General features: G+C 37.4%; 2 pseudogenes; one reads left to right on the plus strand and one right to left on the minus strand.

Moving 5' to 3' along the window:
- LOC116632209 overlaps positions 1–26,478 on the minus strand; it is a 180,573-nt pseudogene that overhangs the window by 11,564 nt on the left and 142,531 nt on the right.
- On the plus strand, positions 992–1,122 carry LOC116638412 (annotated as a pseudogene).

Raw genomic sequence — 26,478 nt, forward strand, 5'->3', positions numbered from 1 at the left:
ACACAATATGTGGGGACCTGTGTCAAATAAAGATGGAGCCCCTATGCTTAAGAATCAGGAAAAAAGTACAGTAAAAAGTACTAAAATAAGCCTTTTTCTTTTAAAAATATTTTATTATATACTTATTAACAATGGATACATCAGTAACAACAAACTTGCAAAACAAGATTGCAAAAAAATAATATTTTGGTATAATTTTATATAATACAATAAATAATAATACTTTATTAATGTGACATCTTGATTGGTGATAAGATTTTTCTGGCTTACTTTTCAGAAATTTTGTATATTTGGCCATTAACTCCTTTTCAATCAACATAATTGAAGGTGACTTTAGTCAATCTTGGCAAATGTAAGTTTGCAAATAATTTTTGATTTTGAGAAGACTTTCTGCTGGTGCAACTGTTACTAGAACTCTTCATAGTATTTTACAGGTTTTGAAAACATTGGGATACATTTCTGATAAATTATTTTGGAATATAAATTTTAGTATGTCTAAGGCTGATAATTTTTTTTTTTTTTTAAAGATTTTATTCATTTATTTGAGAGAGAGAGAATGAGAAAGAGCGAGTACATGAGAGGGGGGAGGGTCAGAGAGAGAAGCAGACTCCCTGCTGAGCAGGGAGCCCGATGCGGGACTCGATCCAGGGACTCCAGGATCATGACCTGAGCCGAAGGCAGTCGCTTAACCAACTGAGCCACCCAGGCGCCCTAAGGCTGATAATTCTTGAGAAACAGTTTTTTTTAGAGACAGTTAACACTTCATATAAATCAGTTTCAGATGTCTGTTATAACTAATAATATAAATCTAATATAATTAATATTTTAAATGTGAATTGATATAATAGCATTTTAATGTTTTCATTGACATTTCCTGTAACTACTGGTTATTGTACAAGAGACAAAAATGGCTTCATGACTTGTATATAATTCAAAATTTCAAAATACTTGTCCATGTATTTTATAGCTATAACTTCAATTACAAGAAAACAGCTTTGCGCAGTGGCAGTATCGTAGCCAATGAGGTTTATCCGAGGTGCGATTATTGCTAATTGATAATTTCAATTACAAGAAAACAAATAGTTTTAAAATTGCCTTCTTCATTAGTAATTGATTCATCCAAAGTTTCATGTAAAAATATCGTTCTTTTCTGTCAAGTGTGGCCATTCTAAATTTAATTTCTATTACATCTGTGGCTCTGTGCTTTGAAATACGGCAGCAGATTGTAAACTGAAAAATTCTATTATGTTTCTTTCATCCTTTACTGCAATGTTTATGTGGACATTTTTATTTTCTGATAATGCCCAGACAACATTTAGTGCCTGATAGCTAACTTGGCCTGCACGGGGGTTCAGGCCAGGGCTTTGCTATCTGTGAGATGCTGCAGGCACAGACTTGTGGGCTTGGTGCTGCCCCATTCAAAGCCCTCCTCTCTCAAGGAGCCACAGCACCTGCCACCATCTCTCACCGCGATGGCTGCTGTTCTGGCCCTTGCTTCTGCCAATCTAGACCTTGGTCCACACCTGGCCACTCCCGTGGGGCACTGGAAAGACTAGACCGCCCTAGGTGTGTGTTTGTGGTGCCCTGGGGTGTATGCCAAATGCTTGGCACATTATCTTTCCCGCAGTCCTGCTCCTCCTAAATTCTTAATCCCATCAAATTGAGACATCATGCATTCAGTTGCCCAAGCATGTTGTCCAAGCATTCCTTTGATTCTTTCTTCTCTTACACATCCTCTCTACCAATATCTAAGTTTTCTTATCTTACTGGAATTGTCAGCAGTATTTAACATAATTGAGTACACATATTTGATCGATATCCTCTCTCACTTGCCTTTTAGGGCACTACGCTTCTCTTATTTTCTTCTCCCACTCACTGGTGTCATTCAATCTCCTTTGGGTTTTCTTTTCTTCTCCTAATCTCTTAATGTTGACAAACCCCACAGCTAGGTCCTTAGCTCTCTTCTCTTCTCTATCTGCACCCATCCCCTTGGCTGTTTCATGGCTTTAAATATTATCTCAGCACTGATGACCATCACGTGACGTCTCTAGTCCAGACATCTTTCCAAAGTCCAGATGCATATATCCCACTCTGCTTGGATGTTCAGTAAATGTTCCAAACTTAACATGTCCCAAACTAAACTTCCAATCTCCCCTAAAGCCTGCTCCATGCTCCCTTTTCATATTTCATTTAATTACAACTCCACTCTCTTTGCTGGTAGGTCAAAAAGGGTATTGTCCTCACACTTAATATCCAGTCCCTCAGGAAATCCTATTAGCTTGACATTTAAAATAAATCCAGCTTCTGGCCACTTGTCACCATTTCCACTTGACTTCCTACCACCACCCCAGATATAGCCACTAATATCTCTGGCCAGAATTCCTGCCATAGTTTCTTAAATTTTACAGTTCATCCTTGTTTCCCTACAATCTAATCTCCCTGAGCCAGTCACTATTAAATCTCTAAACATGGAAGTCCAGTCATAACATCCCTGCTCAAAACCCCTAAATGTCTTTCTTTCTTGCTCAGGCTAAAGCTGATGTACTTACAATGCTCTACCAGGACTTTAGTGATCTGGATTCTATTACCACTTTGACTCCTCTGGTCTTCATGTTCCTCTAACATATTAGGTGTGCCTCTCCTGCCTTAGGGCCTTTGTGCCACCATTCCCCCCGCCTGCTATGCTGTGCCACCAATTTTCACATGACTCACCTTCTTCAAGTCTTCTTCAAGCCACCTGTCCTCTGGCTCACCAGGTTTTGCACTTATTCTAATCTGCCATTCAGGTACCACAGAGCCCTTTTCTACATTTCCAATATCTGCAGGCAGGTATGGCCATGATCGACTCTCCTCCTTTAATGACCTTGAGAACTATGGAGGTGGCAGATCTTGGTAAGTAGCCTCTTCAAGTTTAGAGACTGCAAATGTTCCTTTTTTGGTGGTCTCTTCATGAATCTCTAGGAATTTGCTTTACAAGAGCTATGTATGTTGCATTCTCTAAGGATAACTTGTTTTGCAGAACTGATGACACAGAATCCAACAGAAGACATTGACTGCTCTTTTGCCAACTGAAGTCAATTTCTGTAGCAGCTGTGCAGGGAACCCTCAGCTGCTATTTGATAGCAGCTCTTATATTTAGGTCCTGCTGTGTAAATGATGTGGGTGGCTATATTAAATCCTTTTGTCAATTTTGCTTCACCTGTTCGGCAACCTTTAAGTTTTTGGAGTTCCTCTTTCAAATCAGGACCCACAGGCAGGAAGATATTTTCTGCCACAGGATTCTTATCTGTGAGACATTCACTGCTGGTATGCACAATTGTTGTATACGTCGGTAATGTCACATCTCCTTGCCAAAGTAGCACTTTTTCACTGACATCCTTATTATTAAAAAAAAAAAAAAGTGATTTAATAGTGTCTTCCCGAAATCTTTCAGTTGCAGTATTAGAAGCACTTAATTCATCTTCACACAAGTGGCCAGCTCTCTGTACCCATCTACATCCACAAACTGGAAAGGTGCATCTACAGTATCTATGGAATGGAAACTTCAGCTTGTCTTTTTTCCAAATTCCTCCACAATTCAGTATTCACTGGAGATTTTCGAGCATTCTGCTGGTCTCATCCGGCGGCAGGCGAGGCAGGTGAAGCTCCTTATGGAAAGTGACCAAGCATGTCAAAGTGTCTATCACATAATAAAAGCTCAATAATTATTTTAATTACTTTCTGTACTTCTTCCTTAACTTCCATAATTAGTCATATGGTTGTACTTCTCATACTTCATTATAATTGCTTGCTCACTTACCAGAACCCTTCACTAAACTATTAGTTTTTTGAGGGCAAGGAATATGATGAGTTTGCATTCATTCTCCCAGAATCTATAAATGAATGGGTTGATTGAATGAAGCCCATATAAATTAGTTGCAGGGTTCTACATTAGTGGACAATTTCAAGCATTGGGTGGATAATGATTCAGGAAGTTATTATAAAAGGAATTAGATCAAATGGCTCAATATCCACCCCTATGCCTTACATCTGTGAATGGCAACAGTGCTACCTATCAAAATATACTTCATATTTTGAACACAGAAGTACTGCAAGAGTAGAAATTATAAAAAAATGATGTATTATTTTCAGGTTACTAGATATGTTAAGGCAGAAAATAGACTAGTTATTTTAAGAAATTTGTCAGCAATGGTTGAAATAAAAATGTTTCTCTTAGCGTTGCGTTATCCAGAACTATTAATTTATCACATATTAATTTCTTCAAGTATATTAGTGTATCAAACATTACTATGTAAAAAGAGAAACCAATGATTGTAGATTAATTTAGAAAATATAATTTTATAGGCACATTTGTGTGTAAAAGCATAAAGCTGTGAAAAATTCATAAAAACATTTATAAAAATAAAGCTACACATAATTATCAATGATTACAAAATTTAAGAAGAGGAACACGGTCATAACTTCCCAGAGAGCAATTTATCAATTTCCTAGGTATCTTGCAGGAGATTTCCTAATTTTATCCTACTGTAGTTGTAAAATTTAAATCCAAGTTATAAGGTATGTCTTATTCCCTAATGACAAAACTTTAGATTATATGAGATGAAAATTTTTATGATATTAGAACAAATTCATATCAACATGAGGGTGGAAACATTTTATATTTGTGCAATTTTTCCATTAATTATGTAGAGTAGGGTTCTTCAACTGGAATGCAGTTGGTGAGATGAGGTTCTAGGTTATCCATGTACCATGCAGAACTTTTTGCATTAAAGAAGTGTTCTTTATGGTCCAGTATGGTAGCCACTAGCCACAAGAGACTATTTAACACTTGAAATGTGTTTAGTGCAACTGAGGAACTGAATTTTTAATTTAATTTAATTAAAATGCAACTTGAACCATATGGTGCTAGTGGCTACCATACTGGATAGTGCAAATCTAAAGAAATTTCTCATATGTTCTGAACTGGGCCAGAAATTAATAAACATTTCTAATCTATCTCTATATTACATGTGAAAATACATTAACTGGTACATTTCCTCACATACTGAACATGGTGCAAGAGTAAAAATCTTTTCAAGATGCCATTTGTATAAATCTGAATTTCCTTGGAAAGAACCAGTGATGAAATTTAGATCCATGAAAATTAGGCTGCTTGCATTATAACTATTCATTATTTTGGCATACAGAGTGTGACATGATGTAACCCTACATCATTACATGTGTACATATATTTATATTATGTCATCAGTTTGAATTGTTTATCTAAGAGAAACGGCTATTTTAAAAATGCAGATAAAGTAGTGACTAAAATACTTCTTGGCATCCATTCTATTACTGCACAGGTGTCACTTCCTGTAGTTTCATAAGACACATAAATGATGAAAACAAAAATGTGTTGGGAAAGAATATGACATAAAATTGATTTTTAAAAAAGCATAAGCTACAATCCTGGTATTGCTAGAACTGATGTTTTCACAGGTGGGAAAAAATGTTTACTAGATATTTTAGAACATATTATTATTGAAATTGAACTAGATAATATTTAAGTTTTGGAAGTATATGCACATTATCTCATTAGCCTCTTAAAGCAGGTGTCATTAAGTGAATACACTTTGGAAAGTTAACTTACAAATGTTACCAATAAAATGTGTTAGTATTGACAAATCAGAATAGCAGTTAATTTGCTATCATTTTATAGTCTCTACCTATGAAATCCATCATCATTTTGGATGTTCAAGTAAGTAAACCTAACTAAACCTAACCAAATAGGCAAATATGTCTGGGCACTACTTCTAGGCGTTTTGTCGTTAGACAGAATAGACAGCTTCTGTGATCCTAGATTTTAAATTTATGTTCCAAACAGACATACATTTCACGGATAATATAAACAAAACCAATGATATTCTTTACCACTTAGCAATGCATTCTTTAGTGAAAGTGGGATTACTTTTAAATATTATATTTTAAAAGACAAAGAAGAAGTTGAACCTGAGTAAATCCAAATAATGCATATAGTTATTGAACTTCTCATAATACCTCTTATAAATATTTTCTTTCAACATGGTTTCTACCCTGCATACTGTGATAAATTTTTGATACAATTTAAAATAAAGTACACATAAAATGCAATCATAAAATTAAAAAAAAGAAAATGTAAATGACAAGAATTTGGAGAAATTAAATATTCCAAGAACTTAGGCTAATACAGTTACTGTAATTGAACATGAAATTTAGCTCAAAGTTTTCTAGAAATAAAAATTAAAAAAAAAATAAAAAGAAAGCCCCAAATGTCACAGTGTTATAGATGACTATGGTATTGTAAATATGAAAGTGGATGAGTAATTTGACATTTATAATATTGTCTTTTATATTAAAATAAATGTGACAATAAAACATTATTTTTCTCAAAACTGAATTCTAGAAGTAATTTATTAATAATCTTTATGCGGTCATATTGAACAACATGATGGGAGATTTCCTCAAAAGTGCTTTTGCAGAAGATGCAAGGACATATTTCACGTGATCATTTCACTTGGATGTTTTATTCTAAGGAAGTAGGTTAATGATGTCCAGGTATATGGATTTTTGGTTCTAAATTGATTTTTCATAAAGCTTAGAAATTAGAAGATAAATGTTTAGTTAGCAAGTGTCTCAGTCATCCTTTTTCAAATATAGATTCTCTAAGTTATACTTCAAACAGGAAGATTGCAGGAGCCCAAGACTGAACTGTAATAAATGTATGGAGACAAATGTGTATTTTTTTTTAATTTTTAAAAAAATATTTTATTTATTTATTTGACTGAGAGAGACAGCGAGATAGGGAACACAAGCAGGGGGAGCTGCAGGCAGAGGGAGAAGCAGGCCTCCCAAGGAACAGGGAGTCTGATGCAGGGCTCATCCCAGGACCCCGGGATCATGACCGGAGACGAGAGGAGATGCTTAACTGACTGAGCCACCCAGGTGCCCCGACAAATGTGTATTAACAACATTAACAATTCCCACTCTTTGTGCAAACTGTGTGTCATAGCACAGTATTTATTCTCTTTCAAAATTATAGTTTATTCAAAATAGAGGGAAAAATTCTTATATATGTACAGGGATAGATCACAGAATCTATTCAAAACTGACTCAAATATTTCCCAATCAGTAGTATGGGCTCTGCTGGATTAACTGAATAAATGTTCACTTGACAAGCTAGATTTCCACATCATAGAGCACAGACTAAATTAATCTGTCTAGAAAAAAATTGAGAGCAGGTATGATTATCCACCTTGGCCATTAAATTAATTACTACTACACATTGGAATATATAACATTTGCATGGTTCTACAAGGATTTAATTAATATGTATTCCCAGACCAATATTTGAATGACTACAGTATATGGTAATTATAATCAAATATCAGTCTTTAACTTTTATTTTCTTTTTGGTTATTTAATAATTCATCTGGAATTTTTGATACAAAAATAAAAATCTTCTGGAAAAAACAATCTTCTGGTATAGTATATGTGACTCTACGGACTTCAAGGAAGTTTGGCATCAAAAGCTATTTCTTGCATTTATTGATATTTTCCTCATTTGACAAAAGCTATGCTTTAAAATGGTCTTAAAGTTTACTCATCTTTTGTTTATCTTAATATAAATTACGTATTTGAATTTCTGTCTCTTTTGTGATAGGGATAATACTCAAATTCATGAAACTTCCATAAATTAACATTTGGATGTTTATTTCTCTGTGCCTCAATATAACTGGATACATACTTCTATTATGTAACAGTTATGCTGAATTTTATTTGTTCATAAATTTGTCTTTCAACCTTAGCTGCAAACTGGAAGCAATTGGGAAGCTTTACAAATACTGATGCCTCGACTCCCTCTAACCCGAGATTCTGATTTAATTGATCTGGGGTCATATCTGAGCACTAGTAGTGTTCAAAATTCTCCCAGCAATTCTTATGTATGGCCAAGTTGAGAATTACTGCTCTCAACTGTAAGATTCTTAAGGGTAGGAGCCATGGCTTATTCATCCTTATATTTGCTTAACACAGTGCCTGCCATATGTATTTAATTTCAGAACATATGTTACTGGGTATTATCCAATAATAAAAACCCAATCATGTAGTTAACCTCACAAAGGTATTCCAAGTCTTTTAAACAGCCAAATTTTTTGCTATTCTCAAGACTTTAGGTTTTTCTCCCAGCAATTTTCATTTTCTTTCTTAGGATGAAAATTTATCAATTTTTTTATCCTTCATGGACAAAACAGAAAACAAGAAAAAATATGCTATCATGTTACCTACTGAACAAAAACTAAATATTGTGATTAATTTCTCTTATTTAAAAAAATCATCTGGCCTCTCCCTTTTCAATATGATCTCTCCTAACTCCTCATTCCTCCAGTATTTACTTTACAATTAAATAAATTATGTTCCTAAATGTCATGTACACAAGATTGGCTTGCTTTAGAAATAAATTATTTTCTGTACAAGTATTTTGAACCCAAACCTCACCTGAACATGATTTTAAATTAGTGGTTCTCAACCAAAGTCATTTGGCAATGTCTGGGGACATTTTTTGTTGTCACAACTTGGGGGAAGGGGAGTGCCACTGGAATCTAGTGGGTAGAGGCCAGGGATGCTGCTAAACATCCCACAATGCACTGGACAACCTTCACAATGAAGAATCATTGGGCCAAAATGTCAATAGTACTAAGGTTGAGAAACAAATGCAAATTAAATACAAATGTAAATTAAACATAATTATTTTTAAATAAATTATATTATTTTTCCATGGTATCCTTTCATTCTAAAATGCCAGATCTTCCTGAACATTCTGGTTCTATAGATCACGATTCCTATTAAAATCTAGCTTTCCTCTCTTGGTGAAGAAAATGCAAAGAACTCTGTTTTGTATTCCCACACAAACTTTTTTCAATGTCTACCACCACCTCTCCTCCTGACCAATATACCAATAATAATATACCATCCGGGAAAATGCTGGGAGCTACAGGTTGTAACCAATATGAGGACACTGAAGACAGCATAGAGAGTATATGGGACAGGGTATTGAAAATGATGGATTAAGGGGGCTGAGGTACAAAGTTGGATAAGAAAGAGTTTATCCATATAAGAGCATTCTTCCATGATATAACATTTGACATCCTGGCAAGGACTCAGAGAGATGACACTAATATACTAGAATGTCTCTTAGAAGGTTGAATAAAGCAATGGTCCACCCAAAGTGAAGTGCAAATACTGCCTGCCATGGCAAACAGTGAGTAAGAAGTTGAAAGACTCAGAGAAGTGGGAATGCTAACATGGATATATCATATAAAACCAAAACTCACTAGTTAATGATTAACTAAAGGAAAGATCAAATCCCTGATGAGGAAAGACTCTGCTATACCATGGCAAGTTTGTATAGCAAGGACTTTTCCATCCTTCTCAAAAGGATCCATGACCATTTGCTTATGTAATTGTGTGTTTGAAAAGGGGAATACTCAAACTAGAAGCACTATTAGACATGGAATCTAAGTTGACATAAATACTCAAGGACCTGGAGTATCACTATGCTTTCCATGTTAGGGTAGACACATAAAACGTCAGGTAATAAACCCATGTCCAGGTTACAATAGGTAATAAATCTAGGTCCAGCTTGCAATGGGCCTACTTGTTCATAGATCCATTCCGTAATCATTTCCCTGAGCTGCAAATGTACAATTAAAATTGATAATACCTGCTTGACCTGTGGGGTAAGAGCTATCATAGAGGGGAGGGCACAGTGGAAGCCTCTGAAACTGATACCTACCTTCAACAAACATATTAAAACAAAACAGTGTTTCATCTTAGGCACAATTAGAGATTAATAGCGTCTTAAAGACTTAAAGAATATAGGAGTGGTAGTCCACATCACATCGCTATTTAACGAGTCTATTCCTTAACAACAACAACAAAAAAGTACTAGCAGAAGAAAGTTCCCTACTGCAAACAACAAAGTAGTACCCCATTTGAAGCTGCTGCACTGAATATGATATCATTGCTAGAACCAATTGACTCAACTAGTGTACAAAATGTATGATTTTGATTGATCTGGCTTAGGCATTCATCTCCATTACTATGAGAAAGGAAGATCAAAAGAAGTACATTTGTGTGGGACAAGCAGCAGTGTACATTTTCAGCTTTGCTTCAGGGCTAAGCTAACTCTATACTTAGTCTATTGTATCAATGGTATCAGGTTAATCAAACTGGATAACAAGAAGCAGCAAACATATTGGAGGCCTTGGTGTGACACATGTACTGTAGAGGTGGGACACAAGCTTTACAAAGATTAAAGCTTCAGAAATTCAGTTCACTGGGGTATGCCTGCTCATATCTTCCAAAGTAAAGGACCAATGACTGTATCTTGTACTATCCAGCATAAGAAGGAACCACATTACCAGGTAGACCTTTTTTGGAATCTGACAACAGCACAATCCACACAAGAGTAGCTCTGCAACAATGTGGTAAAGGGTCACCTTTCCAGTAGACAGAGCTTTGCGTGATCTATCTAATAATCTACTTTGTGTGGAAGAGAAGTGCCTTGAGATAAGAGTACATGTAGAATCATTAATAGTGATGAATGTTTTGGCTGGCTGGTCAAGGCTCTAGAAGAAGTATTGGAAGATTAGAGACAAGATCTGAAAAAGAGGCATGTGGATGGATGCAGGAAAGTGAATACAAAGTTAAAAATCTTTGTATTACATATTAATGCTCACCAGAAGGCATTCAAGGGGAGAAAACCAAAAATTAACCACATAAGCACAATGACTTAGCCAGTCTCTATCACTGACAAGAATAATGGGCTCATAAACAGAGTGTAGGAATAGAGACAATGCATGGGCTCAAAACTTGGTCTCCAAAAACAAAAACAAAAACAAAAACACTTGGTGAGTTGGAGACCAAGCAAAAGGGAGTAAAAGGGAGAAACTCTGAGCCCCCTTTACAACACCATTCCCTGGAGAGACCAACCTACTACTGGCTGCAAATGCATTATATTGAACTCTTTTTATGCTGCAATGGAGTTAATAATTAATTTTGATGAGGATTGCACATATTTGGGGTACAGATTTTCCTTTCTTGCCTTAGCCAACACCACTAGCCAAAGGTTTAGACAGAGTTTAGTCCCAATGATAGAGGATACTGAATAAAATTGCTTTGTACTAAGGAGTCCGCTTTATACCAGGGAGGTGCAGCAGTGGGCATATGACTACGGCTACAACATATTCCATACCGCCCAGAATCTGCTAGCCTGAGTCTGCTAGCCTAATAAAATAAAAAGTCAGTCTTTTGAAGGTATATAGTTGAAAGCCGACTTGAATATGTTGCCCCTTGTGGATAGGACACTTCTAAATGTTATATGGCCTAAATTGTCCTCAATAGCTAAAATACATGGGTTCAAGAAACAAGGGATGGAAGTAGGAGAGTGGTCAACTTACCATCATCCCCAGGGTCCCACTTAGGGAATCTTTGCATTTAGTCACTGCAAATTTAGATTCTGAGAAACTCAAGCAGCAAAATCCAATAGAAACTTTTGCAATAATGGTTAGGTTCGATATCCAAGCTATCTAGAACACATGTAGCTATTGAGCATTTTAAATGTGGCTAGTGCGACGGAGGAACTTAATTTTCTATTTAATTTAATTTTATTTTTTTTTTATTTTTATTTTTTTTATTTTTAAAGATTTTATTTATTTATTTGACAGAGAGACAGCGAGAGAGGGAACACAAGCAGGGGGAATGGGAGAGGGAGAAGCAGGCTTCCCGTTGAGCAGGGAGCCCGATGCGGGGCTCAATTCCAGGACCCCGGGATCATGACCTGAGCTGAAGGCAGACGCTTAACGACTGAGCCACCCAGGCGCCCCTATTTAATTTAATTTTAATTAATAGAAATGTAAATTTGTATAACCGCATGCTTGCTGCTGGCTATAATATTGGACAGCTCAAGTCTAGGGTCTTAATTCCCAGAGAGAAATGGTTTGGCCAGAAAACACAGCAAGAATCCCACTGAACATTTAAATTTAATCTATGACTGCTGCTCATTTTCAGGTCCTCACGCTGAAAAGGCCAGAAGAGAGATCACCTGACTGTAATCAGATCAATTGATTCTAATCATTTGCAGGAGGAAGAGTTTTTGACATATAATGGCATAAGGAAGAGTAGGATTATTACCTAGATGATCCCCTAAAGTGTCTTTCGGTACTTCCTAGGCAGTTTTTTCCGTAGGCGATTTTTTTTTTCCCTAGGCAATTTTTGACAGTATATGGACAAGTGCAACAGCCAGGGTCTGGGAAAGCATAGTGAGATGGACTCAGAACTTTCAGAGATTATGTTCAGAGTCACCTAAGCAAGTAGGCTACTTAGAGCAGCACAGATGTCAGCCAAGAGTGAGGACAACCCAGGGTAGGTAGTACAGGAACAAGATGAAAATGACCAGTTGCAGCCTGAGAACAACTGTAGTAATGATAGAGATACAGAGTGCTCTAATTCTTTCAAAAAATCTTCCTCTTGCAGATTTTTCCAGAAACAAGAACAAACAGAATCAAGGAGTTGTTCTGAGAGGAGAACTTTCCATGAACAATGATTAGATGCATAGTAAATGGACTTTGTAGTGAAACACCCAGATTCCCCTTTGAGGAACAAAGCACTCATTTCTTCAGATGACCAGAGTGTTTGCTGTAAAAGACTCACAGCTTTATCCTCTCCAGAGAAGGAACTGCTTTCCCCAAAGTTATGTCTGCTCTGTGGGACCAGCCCCATTCAATGACTACTCCTTGAGGGATACAAAAGACCTCTAGCTTTGCCTCCATTTGAGATAAAATGGAAAGGGCCACCCCAGCTGCAGGACTCCCTGGGGCTTCAGCTGAGACTTTTTGTTTAATAACACTGTTATTCAATGTCTCCCCTGCACAATTTCTGTTTCCTTCACTCTTTATAGCTCTTGTTCCTGAGTGTATTCTCCAAAACACCTTGTCCACTGATCTCAGAGTTTGTTTCTGGGACCCCAACCAAAGACTCAGAGTCCTTGCTTGATCACCTGTTCCATGAAGCATTCTCTGCCTCAGATCTCCACTGTCTCATATGAAAGTTGGCACTTCTCAGAATATCTTGGTCCCTTAGAAAGCCATCACCTGTAGAATGTTCGGAGTTTTTGTTTTCTTCATGTTCCTATAGTCCTTTCTCCACTCCCAAAACCAGTTTCTGACTGGGGAAGTTTAGTCCAGGCAAAGGGTCCTACTTCCTTGGGGTTAAACACTAGACACATTGACTAAATGAAAAAACAGACACAGGTCAACCCAGTGATTCCTGGGTATGTTTTACAGTATCTGCGCTCTTCTAGATCTCAGACCATAGCATTAGTTCTCATGGCTCTGGTTTCACTTCCTTTGCTTCTGTGTATCATAACATTTTCCTCATTGACATGGTTTCATAGTTTAGAAAGCCATTTGTGCCATCCCAGCTGGAAGGTTTTGTTTTTTGTTTTTTCCCAAGTGTGTTTGCTTTGTAGATGTGAATGGTCTTGTCTCACAGATCCATCTATTTGAGCCTCAGTTGACAACTGGTATAACCTAATATTATCTAGTCAAAAGGCTCCTAAAGTCACTTGTGAGAAAGAGATGCATTTGAGGAGTGGTACTTGTTTAAAAACAGGAATCTATTACATTTCCTTGGACCTGCCTTCTGACACTAACTTACTAAGAAGGTAATTAAAGATGACATTTTGCTTTGCATTTATTTTTTCACCTGGATTGGACTTTGACATTATAATGCCTCTATCCAGTCTGTAGCAGTTGTTGTAAAGGTTTGAATCATTAAAAGCACTGATTTTTGCAAGTTATACAATGTGTAATTTACAATTTACCTTAAAAGAATACTTAACGTACAAAGTGACTTATACAACTTATTTATTTTGTCTTTACAACGTATATATGAATAGGCACTCAAATAATTTTTTTTAGATTTTTTTCCCTAGGTTTCTTTTCCTCCTCGTTCTTCCTATCTCCACCTTTAAATAAATACATGCAGATAATTGGCCTGGGATTTTTGCCTTAGAAGTGATATTGAGATAAAATGGAAAGGGCCACTATAGAAAATAATAATAATAATAATAGAAACATTTTTAAAACTTCCTGGCTTTGAAGACATAAATCCAATTTAAAAATGTATCCTTTGTGGGGCGCCTGGGTGGCTCAGTCAGTTAAGCGTCTGCCTTCAGCTCAGGTCATGATCCCAGAGTCCTGGGATCGAGCCCTGCATTGGGCTCCCTGCTCAGCGGGGAGCCTGCTTCTCCTCTCCCTCTGCCTGCCGCTCTGCCTACTTGTGCTCGGTCTCTTGCTCTCGCTCTCTCTCTCTCTCAAATAAATAAATAAAATCTTTAAAAAAGTGTATCCTTTGTGATTTGTAGGCAGATAGCACCATAAAAGAGAGTTTTGGAGATAGAAACTGCAAAAAAAGAGAGGGAGCTATTTCCTGAGGAGAGGAAAAATACATTCCCCCAGCTTTGGAGGAAAGTGTAATGGAATGGGAAGTAATGGACCACTGGTGATAGTTGTGAACCCCTCAAAAAAGTGTCTTATGTTTCATTTTCTGGGCAGAGCCCTCAGCAAGGTGACAAGACTATAAAGAGACTGAGAGGACCTGTAAATTTCCTTCTAGGTAGAGCCTTCAGAAGGCAGCAGACTCCCAGAGACACAATGGTTGCTATGATGTTTAGGACAGAGCCTGGTAAAGATGACTATCTTGATGATGGGCACAAGTAGCAGATATCTGCCCATACCCCCAAGTGTGGTTCTGGAGTAATGGAAGGAAATGCAGGATTGAAGAGCCCAATGGGCAGAAACAGGGAGAGATCAGCAGTAGCCTGTTGGACTAATGGCGATAAGAAGTGATGGGACAGTGGGACAGTATTTTTCTAATGGCGATAAGAAGTGATGGGACAGATGGGACAGTATTTTTCAGCATGTGTCTTCAGAGACAAATGACTCTGCTCAAACTTTGGCTGTTTAGAGGTTTAAAATAGAAATTAAGTTATATCTTAAAAAAAGAAAAAAAAAAAGGAAATCATATGAGTTACAATTCCATTTAGGGACCTGACACTGTCAGGGACTAAATAATTGTCCCAGGGTAGTACAAATAATGGTGGTAGAGAAGGAAGAAGCATTCAGGTTTTCCAGCTTGAAACCAATATAATTTCTCTCTTCCTTCCATCACCAATGTATATTTACTTTAAAAAGTAACTTTAGTTCTCCAAACCTATAACCCCAGTCTACTCATGAAAAAAACAAACAAACAAACAAACATAGAACAAGTATGAATTGGAGGCCATTCTACAAAAGACCTAACCTGTATTCCTCAAAGGTACAAACTTCCACTTATAAATAAATACTAGAAGTGTAATTTGTAACACAGCAACTGTGACTAACACTGTTGTAGGAAATGCAGGAGAGTTGTTAAGAGAGGAAATCCTAGAGGTTCTCATCACAAGAAACAATTCTTTTCTTTTCTTTTTGTTGTACTGAGATCATGGATTTTAACTAAACCTAATGTGGTAACCATTTCACAATATATGTTAATCAAATCATTATGCTACATACCTTAAACTTACATAGTGATATATGTCAGTTATTTCTCAATAAAACTAAAAAAAAAAAAGAACAGTAAACAATCAAAAAAAAAAAAAACAAAAAAACAGTAGAAGTCTGAAAAAACGTCCCAACAAAGAAGAGCCTAAGGAAATGTGATGACTAAATAGAATATGATATCCTGGCTGAGGTCCTGGATCAGGAAAAAGACATTAGGCAAAAACTAAGAAATTTGAATCAAGTATGGGTTTTAGTCCATAATCATGTATCAATATGGATTCATTAATTGTGACAAATGTACCATGCTAATCAAAGATATTAATAATTGGGGAAACTGAGTGTGGGGTTTATGGGCATGTTGTGCTATCTTTCAAACTTTTCTGTAGATATAAATCTATTCTAAAATTAAAAGTTTATTTGAAAAAATAAGCCAAAAAAGAAAAAAGTAACTAGGTATGCCCATCCTGGAAACCTGCATTTGTTTTAAAGACATCAAACTCTGGCCTCTATGTCAGAAATATTACTTCTCAGAATAACAGTACATCCCTATTCCATTTTTCAGTAATTCTTGTTTTTTTTTAAACCCTAGTTTGGCTTCATTCAATGTGCTTTCAATTTTTCATTTTTACTCTTGATGTTTCTCTCACCTCGTAAACCCAGACTATGCTAGTATAAATATAGATAGATGAATAACTAGATCCACAGATAGAAATATATGACAGACACAGAGACACAGTAACACACAGTTGCATTCATATGCGGGCAGATAAACACACACCAAACACCTCAGTTCTCAGATTCAGAGAAGTGGATGGTTGAAAAATCTTGAGTATGGGTATTTGTTTTTATTTGCTGGGAGACTTTTGTAAGCTATTTTGTATTTTCTAAATTCAGTTTTCTTATCTGAAAATAGGGAAAATAAAACCTATATGTCAGAGATAGTGTTTAAATTAGTGACAATATGCCAGTAGAATACCTGACCCATAACAGGTGCTCCACTTTGTTATGAGGTGCTGAAAATCTAATGGTCAGGTTCAAATTCATGGTTTCTGGTCAACTACAATGCTCAGTCCTGTTCTCCTACCCATCACCTCTTTAGGCTTTTCCAACGGCAGGTCTATTATTTTCCCTACTCACGGAGTTCTTATATATATGAATCATAGATGTTTGAGGAATTGGTGCCTATGCCCTGAGAAGAAAACAGCTGCAGGCAGAAGATGACCGGGGATCTGAGAGACATGGGACCACCGTAGTGTGATTTTTGACTTAGGAATGAAGACAAAAAATAGGGCCATGAGTATTTGCAACTTAGGGATCATAGGAACTTGGAGCCCTATGGCAAAATTTACTACTGGGGAGAAGAGAGGTCAGGGGTAGACAGATGTTCTTATTAACGATGGCCATTTAAAGATGGCTTGCACTCTACAGGCCTGAAGATGCTTAGAGCTAGTTCCTTTGTGTGCACTTTCTTGATTCTTCAGAGACTCCCTTCTGTGTGCCTCTAAATTCAGCTTCCTCGATTTGGACAATGCCTCCCCTTAAATCGGCTGCTCTTGAGCTCTGCCAAGTTTCTGCATGCCAGCAATATAATTCACAGCATCTTTTTGTCTGGGCCTATTTTCCCTGGTATCTTACCCCATCAGACAGTATGATTTTTTAAAATAACCTCAAGCCAACATTCCCAATGGGGATTCCCATCATTTCCCTGGAGATTCATGTACTTTGCCTGCTTTTTGAATGGGAGTCCAGTTCCTTCACTGATTCTTCTCTATGCCACAAGAGGCTTTATTTCCTAAAAATAAATCAGGAACTGATCTTCTGGGAGTCTCACTGTAGGGTTATAGTCCTTACTCTCTTGGTGGTCTTCCTGAAGGCTCTCTTACTGGGCATCCAGAGATGCAGGAACCACCCCACCAACATACCCAGAGAGTAATGGAATGGAGCTCAAGTCACAACAGCTCTTCTCTAAAGAAATGCTCTACACATTTTCCCTAATACCTATTCTCTTGAACTCCTTTCACCCCTTAGTAGATGCGACAGTTCCTAAGTTAGCTATAGGTTTTCTACTTTGAAATTCTGCCACTGGTCTAAAATCTCCTTTGTAATACAGCAACTTACGGAGTCTTGGTTTCTCAACAGAAACTCCAAATATCACATCCTGTTACATGTACTACATAGGTGATGATGCAAACTGGAGAATACTAAGGTAATTTTCTCAGTGGAACTTTATTAGTATTCACTCATGTGCAAGAGTGAGCCCTTACGAATGTGAATCACAGTGCAATTAATATTGGGCCTGTTATAAGTCAAATAGACATCTGCAGACCACTGTGAAGGTTTCTCAAAATTTGTAGCAATATTTCTTTGGGAAAATGAGAATTAATTTCTAAAGACAAAAATTGACAAATCCTATTCTGGAATAAACTGATTGTAAGTTAAGAACTTGCTCAAATTGGCGATTGACCTGCTACCCAAACACTCAATGACCTGACACAGAGGCACATTCTATGAAGATGTGTGGCTGGAGCCATGCTACAGGCTGTGATCTGAGAACAAACTGCCCACCTTGAGGCAACTGATAGTCCCACCCAACTGCACACAAGGTTAACAGTCTTGTCTCAGTAGCCTCACACTTCACACATGTGAGCAAATTAGTCTTATTTGACTTGAACAAAATCTTTACAAATCAGAACAAAATCTTTAGGTTTTTGAAGATGTTTCCTTAAGATTATCAATCTAATTTATTCCAGCCATTCAGTATGGCTTAGGTGAATTTACTAAGTGAATTGAAACCCTTGTAATCTGTGACTTGAATGTGGGCAGCTTCTATATTTCTTGTGGTGCCCTGTACTTTGGAATTTGTTGATAAATGCTTTTTAAATTTATTCATCTTGCCTATCACTACTATTAATGAAAGATAATATAAATTGTCCTGCAAAGGAAGACCGGTGCAGTCATACTTTGTGCACAGAATGCATTCTTGAAGACTTCACATAATTTGAAACCCATATAATTCAGAATTATTTTTCTCATAGGAATAAACAAAAAATAAAACTTGTGTTGTTTCAAATTCTGCATCAAAATTGAGAATCCATTAATATTTTATTAATTTACTATTTCAAATTATCACAACCAAAATTTACATAAAATAATACCCCACCTCGTGTATGTGAGCAATCTACAAGGTTACAGGTATGTGTCTTAAATGTATGGGGTTAGATCATTCTTCAGTTTGTGTTTTACAGATATTAGTAATGGTAATCTCTATATGGCTGGTTCTCAATAAAAACAGCAGTGTTTTCTAGAGTCTAAGTATATGAGAAATGAATATTAAATTAGGAATATACATCTTTCACCAAGTTAATCTGCTTTGTTTATATCCAGAGTGAATGGAAAATCTTTCTGATTTCCAAGTTTTAGGCTAGACCCTGTGCCTCAGTGGTTAAAGGGAGCATCAAGTCTTGAATTTGCTCTGGATGTTAATGATCACAAAATATCAGGGAGGACTGGATATTGACTGGCAGCCAAGTGCAGAAAGCTTAAAAAGAGTGCCTCAGTTCTATCAGAGTATGTATTTTGCGGTCTCTTAATATTTTGCATTAAGCCAATTTTGAGCTATTAAAGTTTTTCTTTTCTTTTCTTCCTTTTATCTCTTTAAGTTTGCTAATCATCAGGAAGCACTCACTTTCATCTGGGATTTGTTTGCATTGATTGTGTTTCCTCAGGTCCTGTGCTTCATAACTAAGCTTTCAGAGTTAGGGTTGGAGGTGGCTCCTGTGCTGAGTTGCTGGAAAGTACTAACTCGACCCACCCCCACCCCATACCTGGTGCACTCCTTTTACTCGTCCTTGGGTCATGGAATTAAAAATAGAAGCATAATGTCAGACAGCTGGGAAGATATTCCTACTCATTTTGTATAAATGGGCCAACTTGAAGATATGTGCTGGTCATATCCGTTAAGAAAGTAGTTCATTATATTCAATTATGGTGATTTTTTACTGTGGGCCTTTTGAAGGGTTTTTTACCTATGCTTGAGGTCCTTTTTTGAAGATCAGTCACATATCCCTTCTCTTTTTCGTCATGGTTTAGAATCCCCTGTTCTATCAACCAGGGTGCCAGCAAGAAACATATGGTACATTCAGAATAGTTTAACTGAGAACAGTTTAATAGAAAGACCAGGATGAAGGGAACCAGCTAAGCTGCTTGAGGTGCTGGCTACATTTGAACAGTAGGAAGCCACTGTTAATCCTAGGCCTGAAGGAGAGAAGGGAGGGGAGAGTATTACTGGAGTCCAATGAGAGATGGAACCATGGACAACCACGTGTCCCAGACATCCAGTGGGGAAATAAACAACCAACATCTCTCTTCCAATCCCTCATATTTAGTCCCATATTTCTGCCATTCATCCTTAATTGAAAGCCCAGCACTACAATAATAACCAAGTGAAAGTGCAGAATGACAATAACGACAACAACAGCAATCACAATACAACAATAAATCTGGCAATACAGTCTGTAGAAGCTAGTTTCCTAGGTCACAGAGCTGGGCAAAGGGAGGCAGACAGGGGATCTGGGGCAGAAATGAAGAATCACCAGCTCATCTGCCCTCTCATTGATCCTAAATCAACTATTGCCTGTGAACTCTCTCCATTTGACCCTCTCATCCTTCTATTTGTTTTTCATTTCTAAGCAAGGTGTTTTTGGTCTGTTTGGGCTGCTGTAAAAATATACCACCATCTGCGTAGCTTATAAGCAATAGAAATATACTCCTCACAGTTCCACAGGCTGGGAGACCTAAGATCAAGGCCCCAGCATGGCTGTGTTCGCTGAGAGCCCTCTTCCAGGTCCATAGTTGGCACCTTCCCTTTGTGCTTTCACATGGTGGGGAAGGATCTCTGGGGTCTCTTTTAAAGAACACTAATCCCATTTGTGAGGGTTCCAGCCTCATGACCTAAGCAATTCTCACAGGCATACCTCCTAATACCATCATTTTTGAGCTTAGTACTTTAACATATGAATTTTGAGATGACACAAACATTCAGATCATAGTGAAAGGGAAGGTTTTTCAATCATTTTTGATTTATTGAGTGCAACTATGCCATAAGCTCTATACTAGAACTGGGAATACAAAAACAAAATAGATAAAACACTTGGAAAAAGTGTCCTGACAAGGAGCTTGAAAAGGAAGTTTGAATGAGAGGCATGTCAACACATCCACTTCTCCTCACTCACCCTGCCACTCTCCAGCAGGTCATCTTTGTCAGCAACCACCTTTGCTCAAGCCCCGTTTCTCTCCAGGGGCCCTGCCCTGTTATCCACCAGAAAACTAGTAGACAGGAGAGAACCGAGTTCATCTTTTGACTATCAGGGCATTTTTTGGAATGTGCAGGGGAGTCACTGACAGAAAAGCCCACTTCTCACAACTCGCTTCCAAGACCCTTATTTGGAACTTTCTGAATCCATTAGCCCTTGACTGAGTGTAGCCATGTATTAAGCTTCTGGAACTACTCCCATTTCCACCACCAAAAATACATTGGGGGAAAGGACAACAGTACATTTAAATACCCCATCCTACTGCAGAGTGGGGAAAATTGCTATTGAACTCCAAAACATTTTGCCATAGACACGTTGTTTACACAACACAGCTGCTGGAATGGCTCTGATGACAGGAACTTATTAAGGCCTCTGGGGGATGATGAGATTTGTTGAAATCGTGATGTCTGTTTGCTGCGCTTGATTGATGCACCATCAGCAGTCCTAGGCTTCAGGCATACTATGGCTTACACAAGTTTTGTAGGCTGAACTGTAAGCCCATCCCCACTATAAAAACATATCAATCCCTTGTTTAAAAGCTTTCAGTGTTTCCTACAGCCTGAGAGATAAAATGCAAGTTCCCTAACAATAGACATAAGATCTCTTATGATCTGACTTTTATCTCCACAACTGTCTCTACTGGAAACACATCATACCTACTTTAATATCCATAGGCCATTTCTTTCCCCCTTCCTACTTCTCTGCTTAGAATGCCTGATCTATCCTTAAAAACTCCTGTTTTATCCTTAAAACTCCTCTCAGGCATTACCTTCTCCCTGAAGCCTTCCTTGATTTCTTTCCCCTTCCAACTTACCTGATTTTTATTGAACTCCACTAACATTTTCTAGTTTCTTCTGTCAGTGCTATGAACACATTGCATACCAATGGAATCCTATTACCCTATTGTAGGTCCATCTCTGAGACCTTTATAGACTGCATCATTCTATCCTCGGTCATGGCTTGGTTCAAAGTTTAGCCCACAAATCCATGACTTGCAGTAGAGATCCAAGTATATCTGGCTTTTCATAAGTTTAGCAATGTTTCTGAGATATAAGAGACTCCAAAGAGGAATAGCTTGTATGACTGCATTTTTGCCTTTTTCAACATCATACTGTGGTACTCAGCCTCAACTTCTTCCACAGCTGACCTTCCTATTATATGCCCTGCCCAGTTGTAGACAGATACGAGAGGAAAAGGGCAGTTACTTCTACCACTCTGACCTCTTTGGAAGGCAGTAGCCTTGACAGGCTGGCCTGTCTTCCTCCTCACCCCAGGGATTCTGGTATATACAATTTTCTCCAACTGATGATGTTTTCATCTCCCTGAAAAGACCATGAATTCCTTGAGAGTAAGAATTCTGTGTAATGTATCTTTGTTTCTTCAGTGTTGAGTATAATATATAGAAGAGAGTGGATTCTAATACTGAATAGCAGTATCATTCAAGGAGAACATGATCTTTTAATTCTAAATAACCACTTTGCAATAGAATTTTGGATCTTATCTCTTTGACCACTAGGGAATGCTGTTTTCTGGTAGGACAGAGAAGAATTGCTGACTTTAATGTGATCTTCGGGAATCTACCAGCCACAACTATATTTTTCCCAGATATCTTCCAGTTGGAGATCTCTTAAATAAGAATCTTGAGGGGCACCTGGGTTAAGCATCCCTTAAGCATCAGGTAAGCATCTGACTCTTGATTTCAGCTTAGGTCATGATCTCAGGGTCATGAGATTGAGTTCCACATTGGGCTCTACGCTCAGCAGGGAGTCTGCTTAAGATTCTCTCCCTCTTCCTCTGCCCCTCCCCCTGTTTTTTCTCTCTCTCTCAAATAAATAAAGAAATCCTTTAAAAACAGAACCTTGAAATTAGCTGTAGTTAACAGGATTTTTTATTAAGGGCATATGAAAGAGATAGAGATTGCTTTATTCACTGTCATTGGTGTGCTTCAAATTTTTGCCCTTTGTTTTTCTTCAGCTTTTCCATTTCTGCTTTTCTCATGGGTACCTTGGGGTTTTTTAAACTCCAACTTCAAGAATTTCAGCAAAATAGTATATTGGAAATGATCCTCTGAAGTTGCCTGTAAATTATATTAGCAAGTATTGTGAGTATGATATTCTGGTACCACTTTCTAGTGTGTGTGTGTGTGTGTGTGTGTGTGTGTGTGTGTGTGTGTGTGGTTTTCCTACGCCACCAAGCAATTCTATGACATCAACTTGATTCTAAAATTCACCTTGATTCTGGCACTATCTCCCCAGAGACAGCATCAGATTCCACAAGTTAAGGACTCAGTCCCACAAGACCCCTCTCCATTTCAGATGCTAACTGCCAGTCCAGATTATTACCTGTGCTCTGACCAACTGATCAGAGGTTCCCACGGCCCCAACTTGAGTTTGATGAATTAATTTGTTAGAGCTGCTCACAGAACTCAGGAAACTGTTTACGCACTAGATTATTGGTTTGCTACAAAAGATATTAAAGGATCTAAATCAAAGGCCAGATGAAGAGATACATAAGGCAAGGTCCCAAACAAAGAAGCTTTTGTCCTCCTGGTGTTTGGGGTAGCGCGGTGGCATGTGGAATCATTCTGGTTCCACCACCACTCTCCAAACCCCATCGTTTGTTTTTTTGTGGAGAACTCATTACAGAGACATTATTGATTAAATCATTGGCCATTGGTGACTGGCTCAACCTAAAAGGCCTCTCTCTAAATAAATAAATAAAATCTTTAAAAATATCCCAAGGTTGGTTATCCCGGCAACCAAAGTCCATACTTAGGTGAAAAAAATCACCTCATTTATATAACAAAAAGCACCTTTATTGCTCTCATCACTTAGGAAATTCCAAGGTTTTTAGGAGTTTTGTGTCATAACTAGAGACAAATACCAATATATATTTCTTATTATAGATCACAATATCTCATCAAGTATCTATTAGCTTACAGGTGTCTTAAAGATGAGAAAAATAACACTATGGCTATGTATGTTTTCAGATGGATGTACAGTTTATAACTCAGTTTATAAGTAACGAATTTTGTTCCCCCAAAAGCAAATCTATTTTTTTTTATTTACTTGGGAGTGTGGAATTGGGAGGCGTGTGGGTATGGGAGTCAGAATAGGATCAAAGTTAGTAATGAACACGGATAAGAAAAATTTTATTCAGCATTAGCTTGTCCATGTTGTTCTTCTCAGTGTTCCATAAAGAAAAAAATAATATTTGTTACCATTTATTGAATTCATTTTATGTGCCAAATGCCTGTATAAACTTATTCCCTTATATGATATGAGCATGAAATCTTAGCAAAAATATGAAGATGTTTCAGATACAGAAGCTTATTTTTTGTCTAACGTCACAGCTTATAAAGGTCAAAAATGATGTTAAGTCCCAAGTAGTAAACCATATTAACAAAATCCGGGAGGGATTTTTTGGGGGAAGAATTTCCTCTGCCCTTCAAGGTCCTTCTAGCTGGACTTAGAATCAAATTGACATGAGACAGCTTAACAGGAGAAAATTGTATGAGGAATACACACAGACATGGAAGTTCCGAAGGCAGTCTGGCAACATGATGCTCATATGAACTAAGGAGAGGGGTAAGTGTCTGAGAATACAAAGGGGAGAAAGACCATTAGCAAGAAGGTGAAAGGAGATGTTTGGAAAACAAAGGTTGCTCTATCTTGCAGATTAGTTTCTTAGGTAAAGAGGAACCTGTTAATAGCTCTCTTCCTGATAAAAGCAGGTAGTTTAGGGGGAGGTAAAGAGATTTTTCTGAGTCTGCTGGGTTTGGATCACTTTTAACTTAGAATAATGTACATGCCAAAGTGGCCCATTTTGGGGTGGCCGGCCCTTGGCCCCTACAATTTATTCTAGATTGTTATTTCTTAAATCACAAAACTCTTCACCTTAAACTTCATGGGGCTTGATACTCACTAGCAATCATAGCAGCTTCCTAAAACATTATTCTATTCTGCACTGAATATTTATACAACTAATTCTGGATAAATACCTCCCAATATCTCTCCTTATTTTTTTGTTTGACTTTATATTAAATTATTTATTTTTCAGGTCCAAAATAAATGCTAGGATTTATCCTTCAGAAATGAATCCAGTATGGCTCAACTGTAGTTTGTGGGCTCCTTGGATTTACTTGGTAATTCAGTAATTGGATATTTTACTCTTCATTCAACTCAAAATAGAGTGAGCTTAACAGTTTATTCACTATTCCTGGTCAGATCATTTAAACTTGGGAGAAGCATACATCTTAATAAAATGGCTATGATGACCTTGCAAAGTATTGAAACCTAGAATGACTTGAACCCCACATAAGCATTGCTTTCTGGGCACTTTATTGTCAGGGAGGAGCTCTGCCAAGAAAATTAAAAACAAATACTTTCTTCCCAAAGTGCCAAATATTTCTCCATTATGAAATTTCCATGAAATTCCGTGGAAAGTCTCTCCTGTAAAATGAGACTCCATCCTTGCGCACAGCTGCAATACCTGGCAACTTCCCTAGCCCTGGGAAGCTAATAAAGCAAACAACAACTCTACTGGCTGTCAAAACTGTGAACAAGTTCTGGAAATGCCAGCGTACTGCTGCTTTCACCATGGACCACGAATAGCACACCGATTTTATTACCTGTGTAGTCTCAATGAGCAGGATGCTACTAAAAGGACAATTAGGCAGTGGTTTATTACAGGTGTGTCACATGCCCATGTAGAGAGAATCTGTGTTCTTTTCCTTTGTGATAATCCTTGAGTCTTTCTGCAAGGGTGACTAAGTCATGAAGAAAAGGAGGAAATCAGTATTGTGTGCTTAAACATGTTAGGATTCAGTCAGCCAAGATGGGCATAAGTGTTTTCTAAGTGTCTTCCTTCCTTTCCCATCCTAGGAGAGCAATATGCCATCCTTTGAACTAAAAGTGCCCCTGACCTACACTGAAAATTAAAGATGAATGTTCTGCATATCAACTGCAATACAAATCATCCCTTATCCTCTTGAGTTTGCAGAAAAGATAACTCTTACTTCATTTGCTATAGGGCGGTGTATCTTTTTGGCATCTTTCAGAGTACTGTGCTGTTCTGGACTCTGTCCAGAGTCAACAGCTGAGCAGCATGATGTAGCCTATGATTCAAAGGCCCAGGGCAGAAGGGAAATAATTCCCCAGTGCCACTTTGTATTATCTTGCTTTTTACATAAATAAATCAACATCCTCTGAAAGATATTTGACCATGTCGGTAGTAAATTTAAGAAGTTTGCTTCATGTGAAGATGAAACAAGTGATATTATGCCCTTTAAAAATTGGTCACTGTTGAGAGAAGAACCACATGTGTCAGAAATTATTTTTAAGATATGCATTTGGGGGAAAATCGCTGTTATCAGAATGTCAGGTTCTCCCACAATGGATTTTTCCCACAAACATCTTTTTTTTTTTTTTTTTTTGGCTACTCTAAAAATATAACTGCCTTAGAGAGTAGATTTGAAAAAAAAATACATTTTGCTAAGTTTTGTATATTTCATTCACAGACCTTACCAAATAGGTTTTAAGATGTATTTA

The sequence above is a fragment of the Phoca vitulina genome, unplaced genomic scaffold, assembly GCF_004348235.1.
Source record: "Phoca vitulina isolate PV1807 unplaced genomic scaffold, GSC_HSeal_1.0 scaffold1, whole genome shotgun sequence".
Lineage (NCBI taxonomy): Eukaryota > Metazoa > Chordata > Mammalia > Carnivora > Phocidae > Phoca > Phoca vitulina.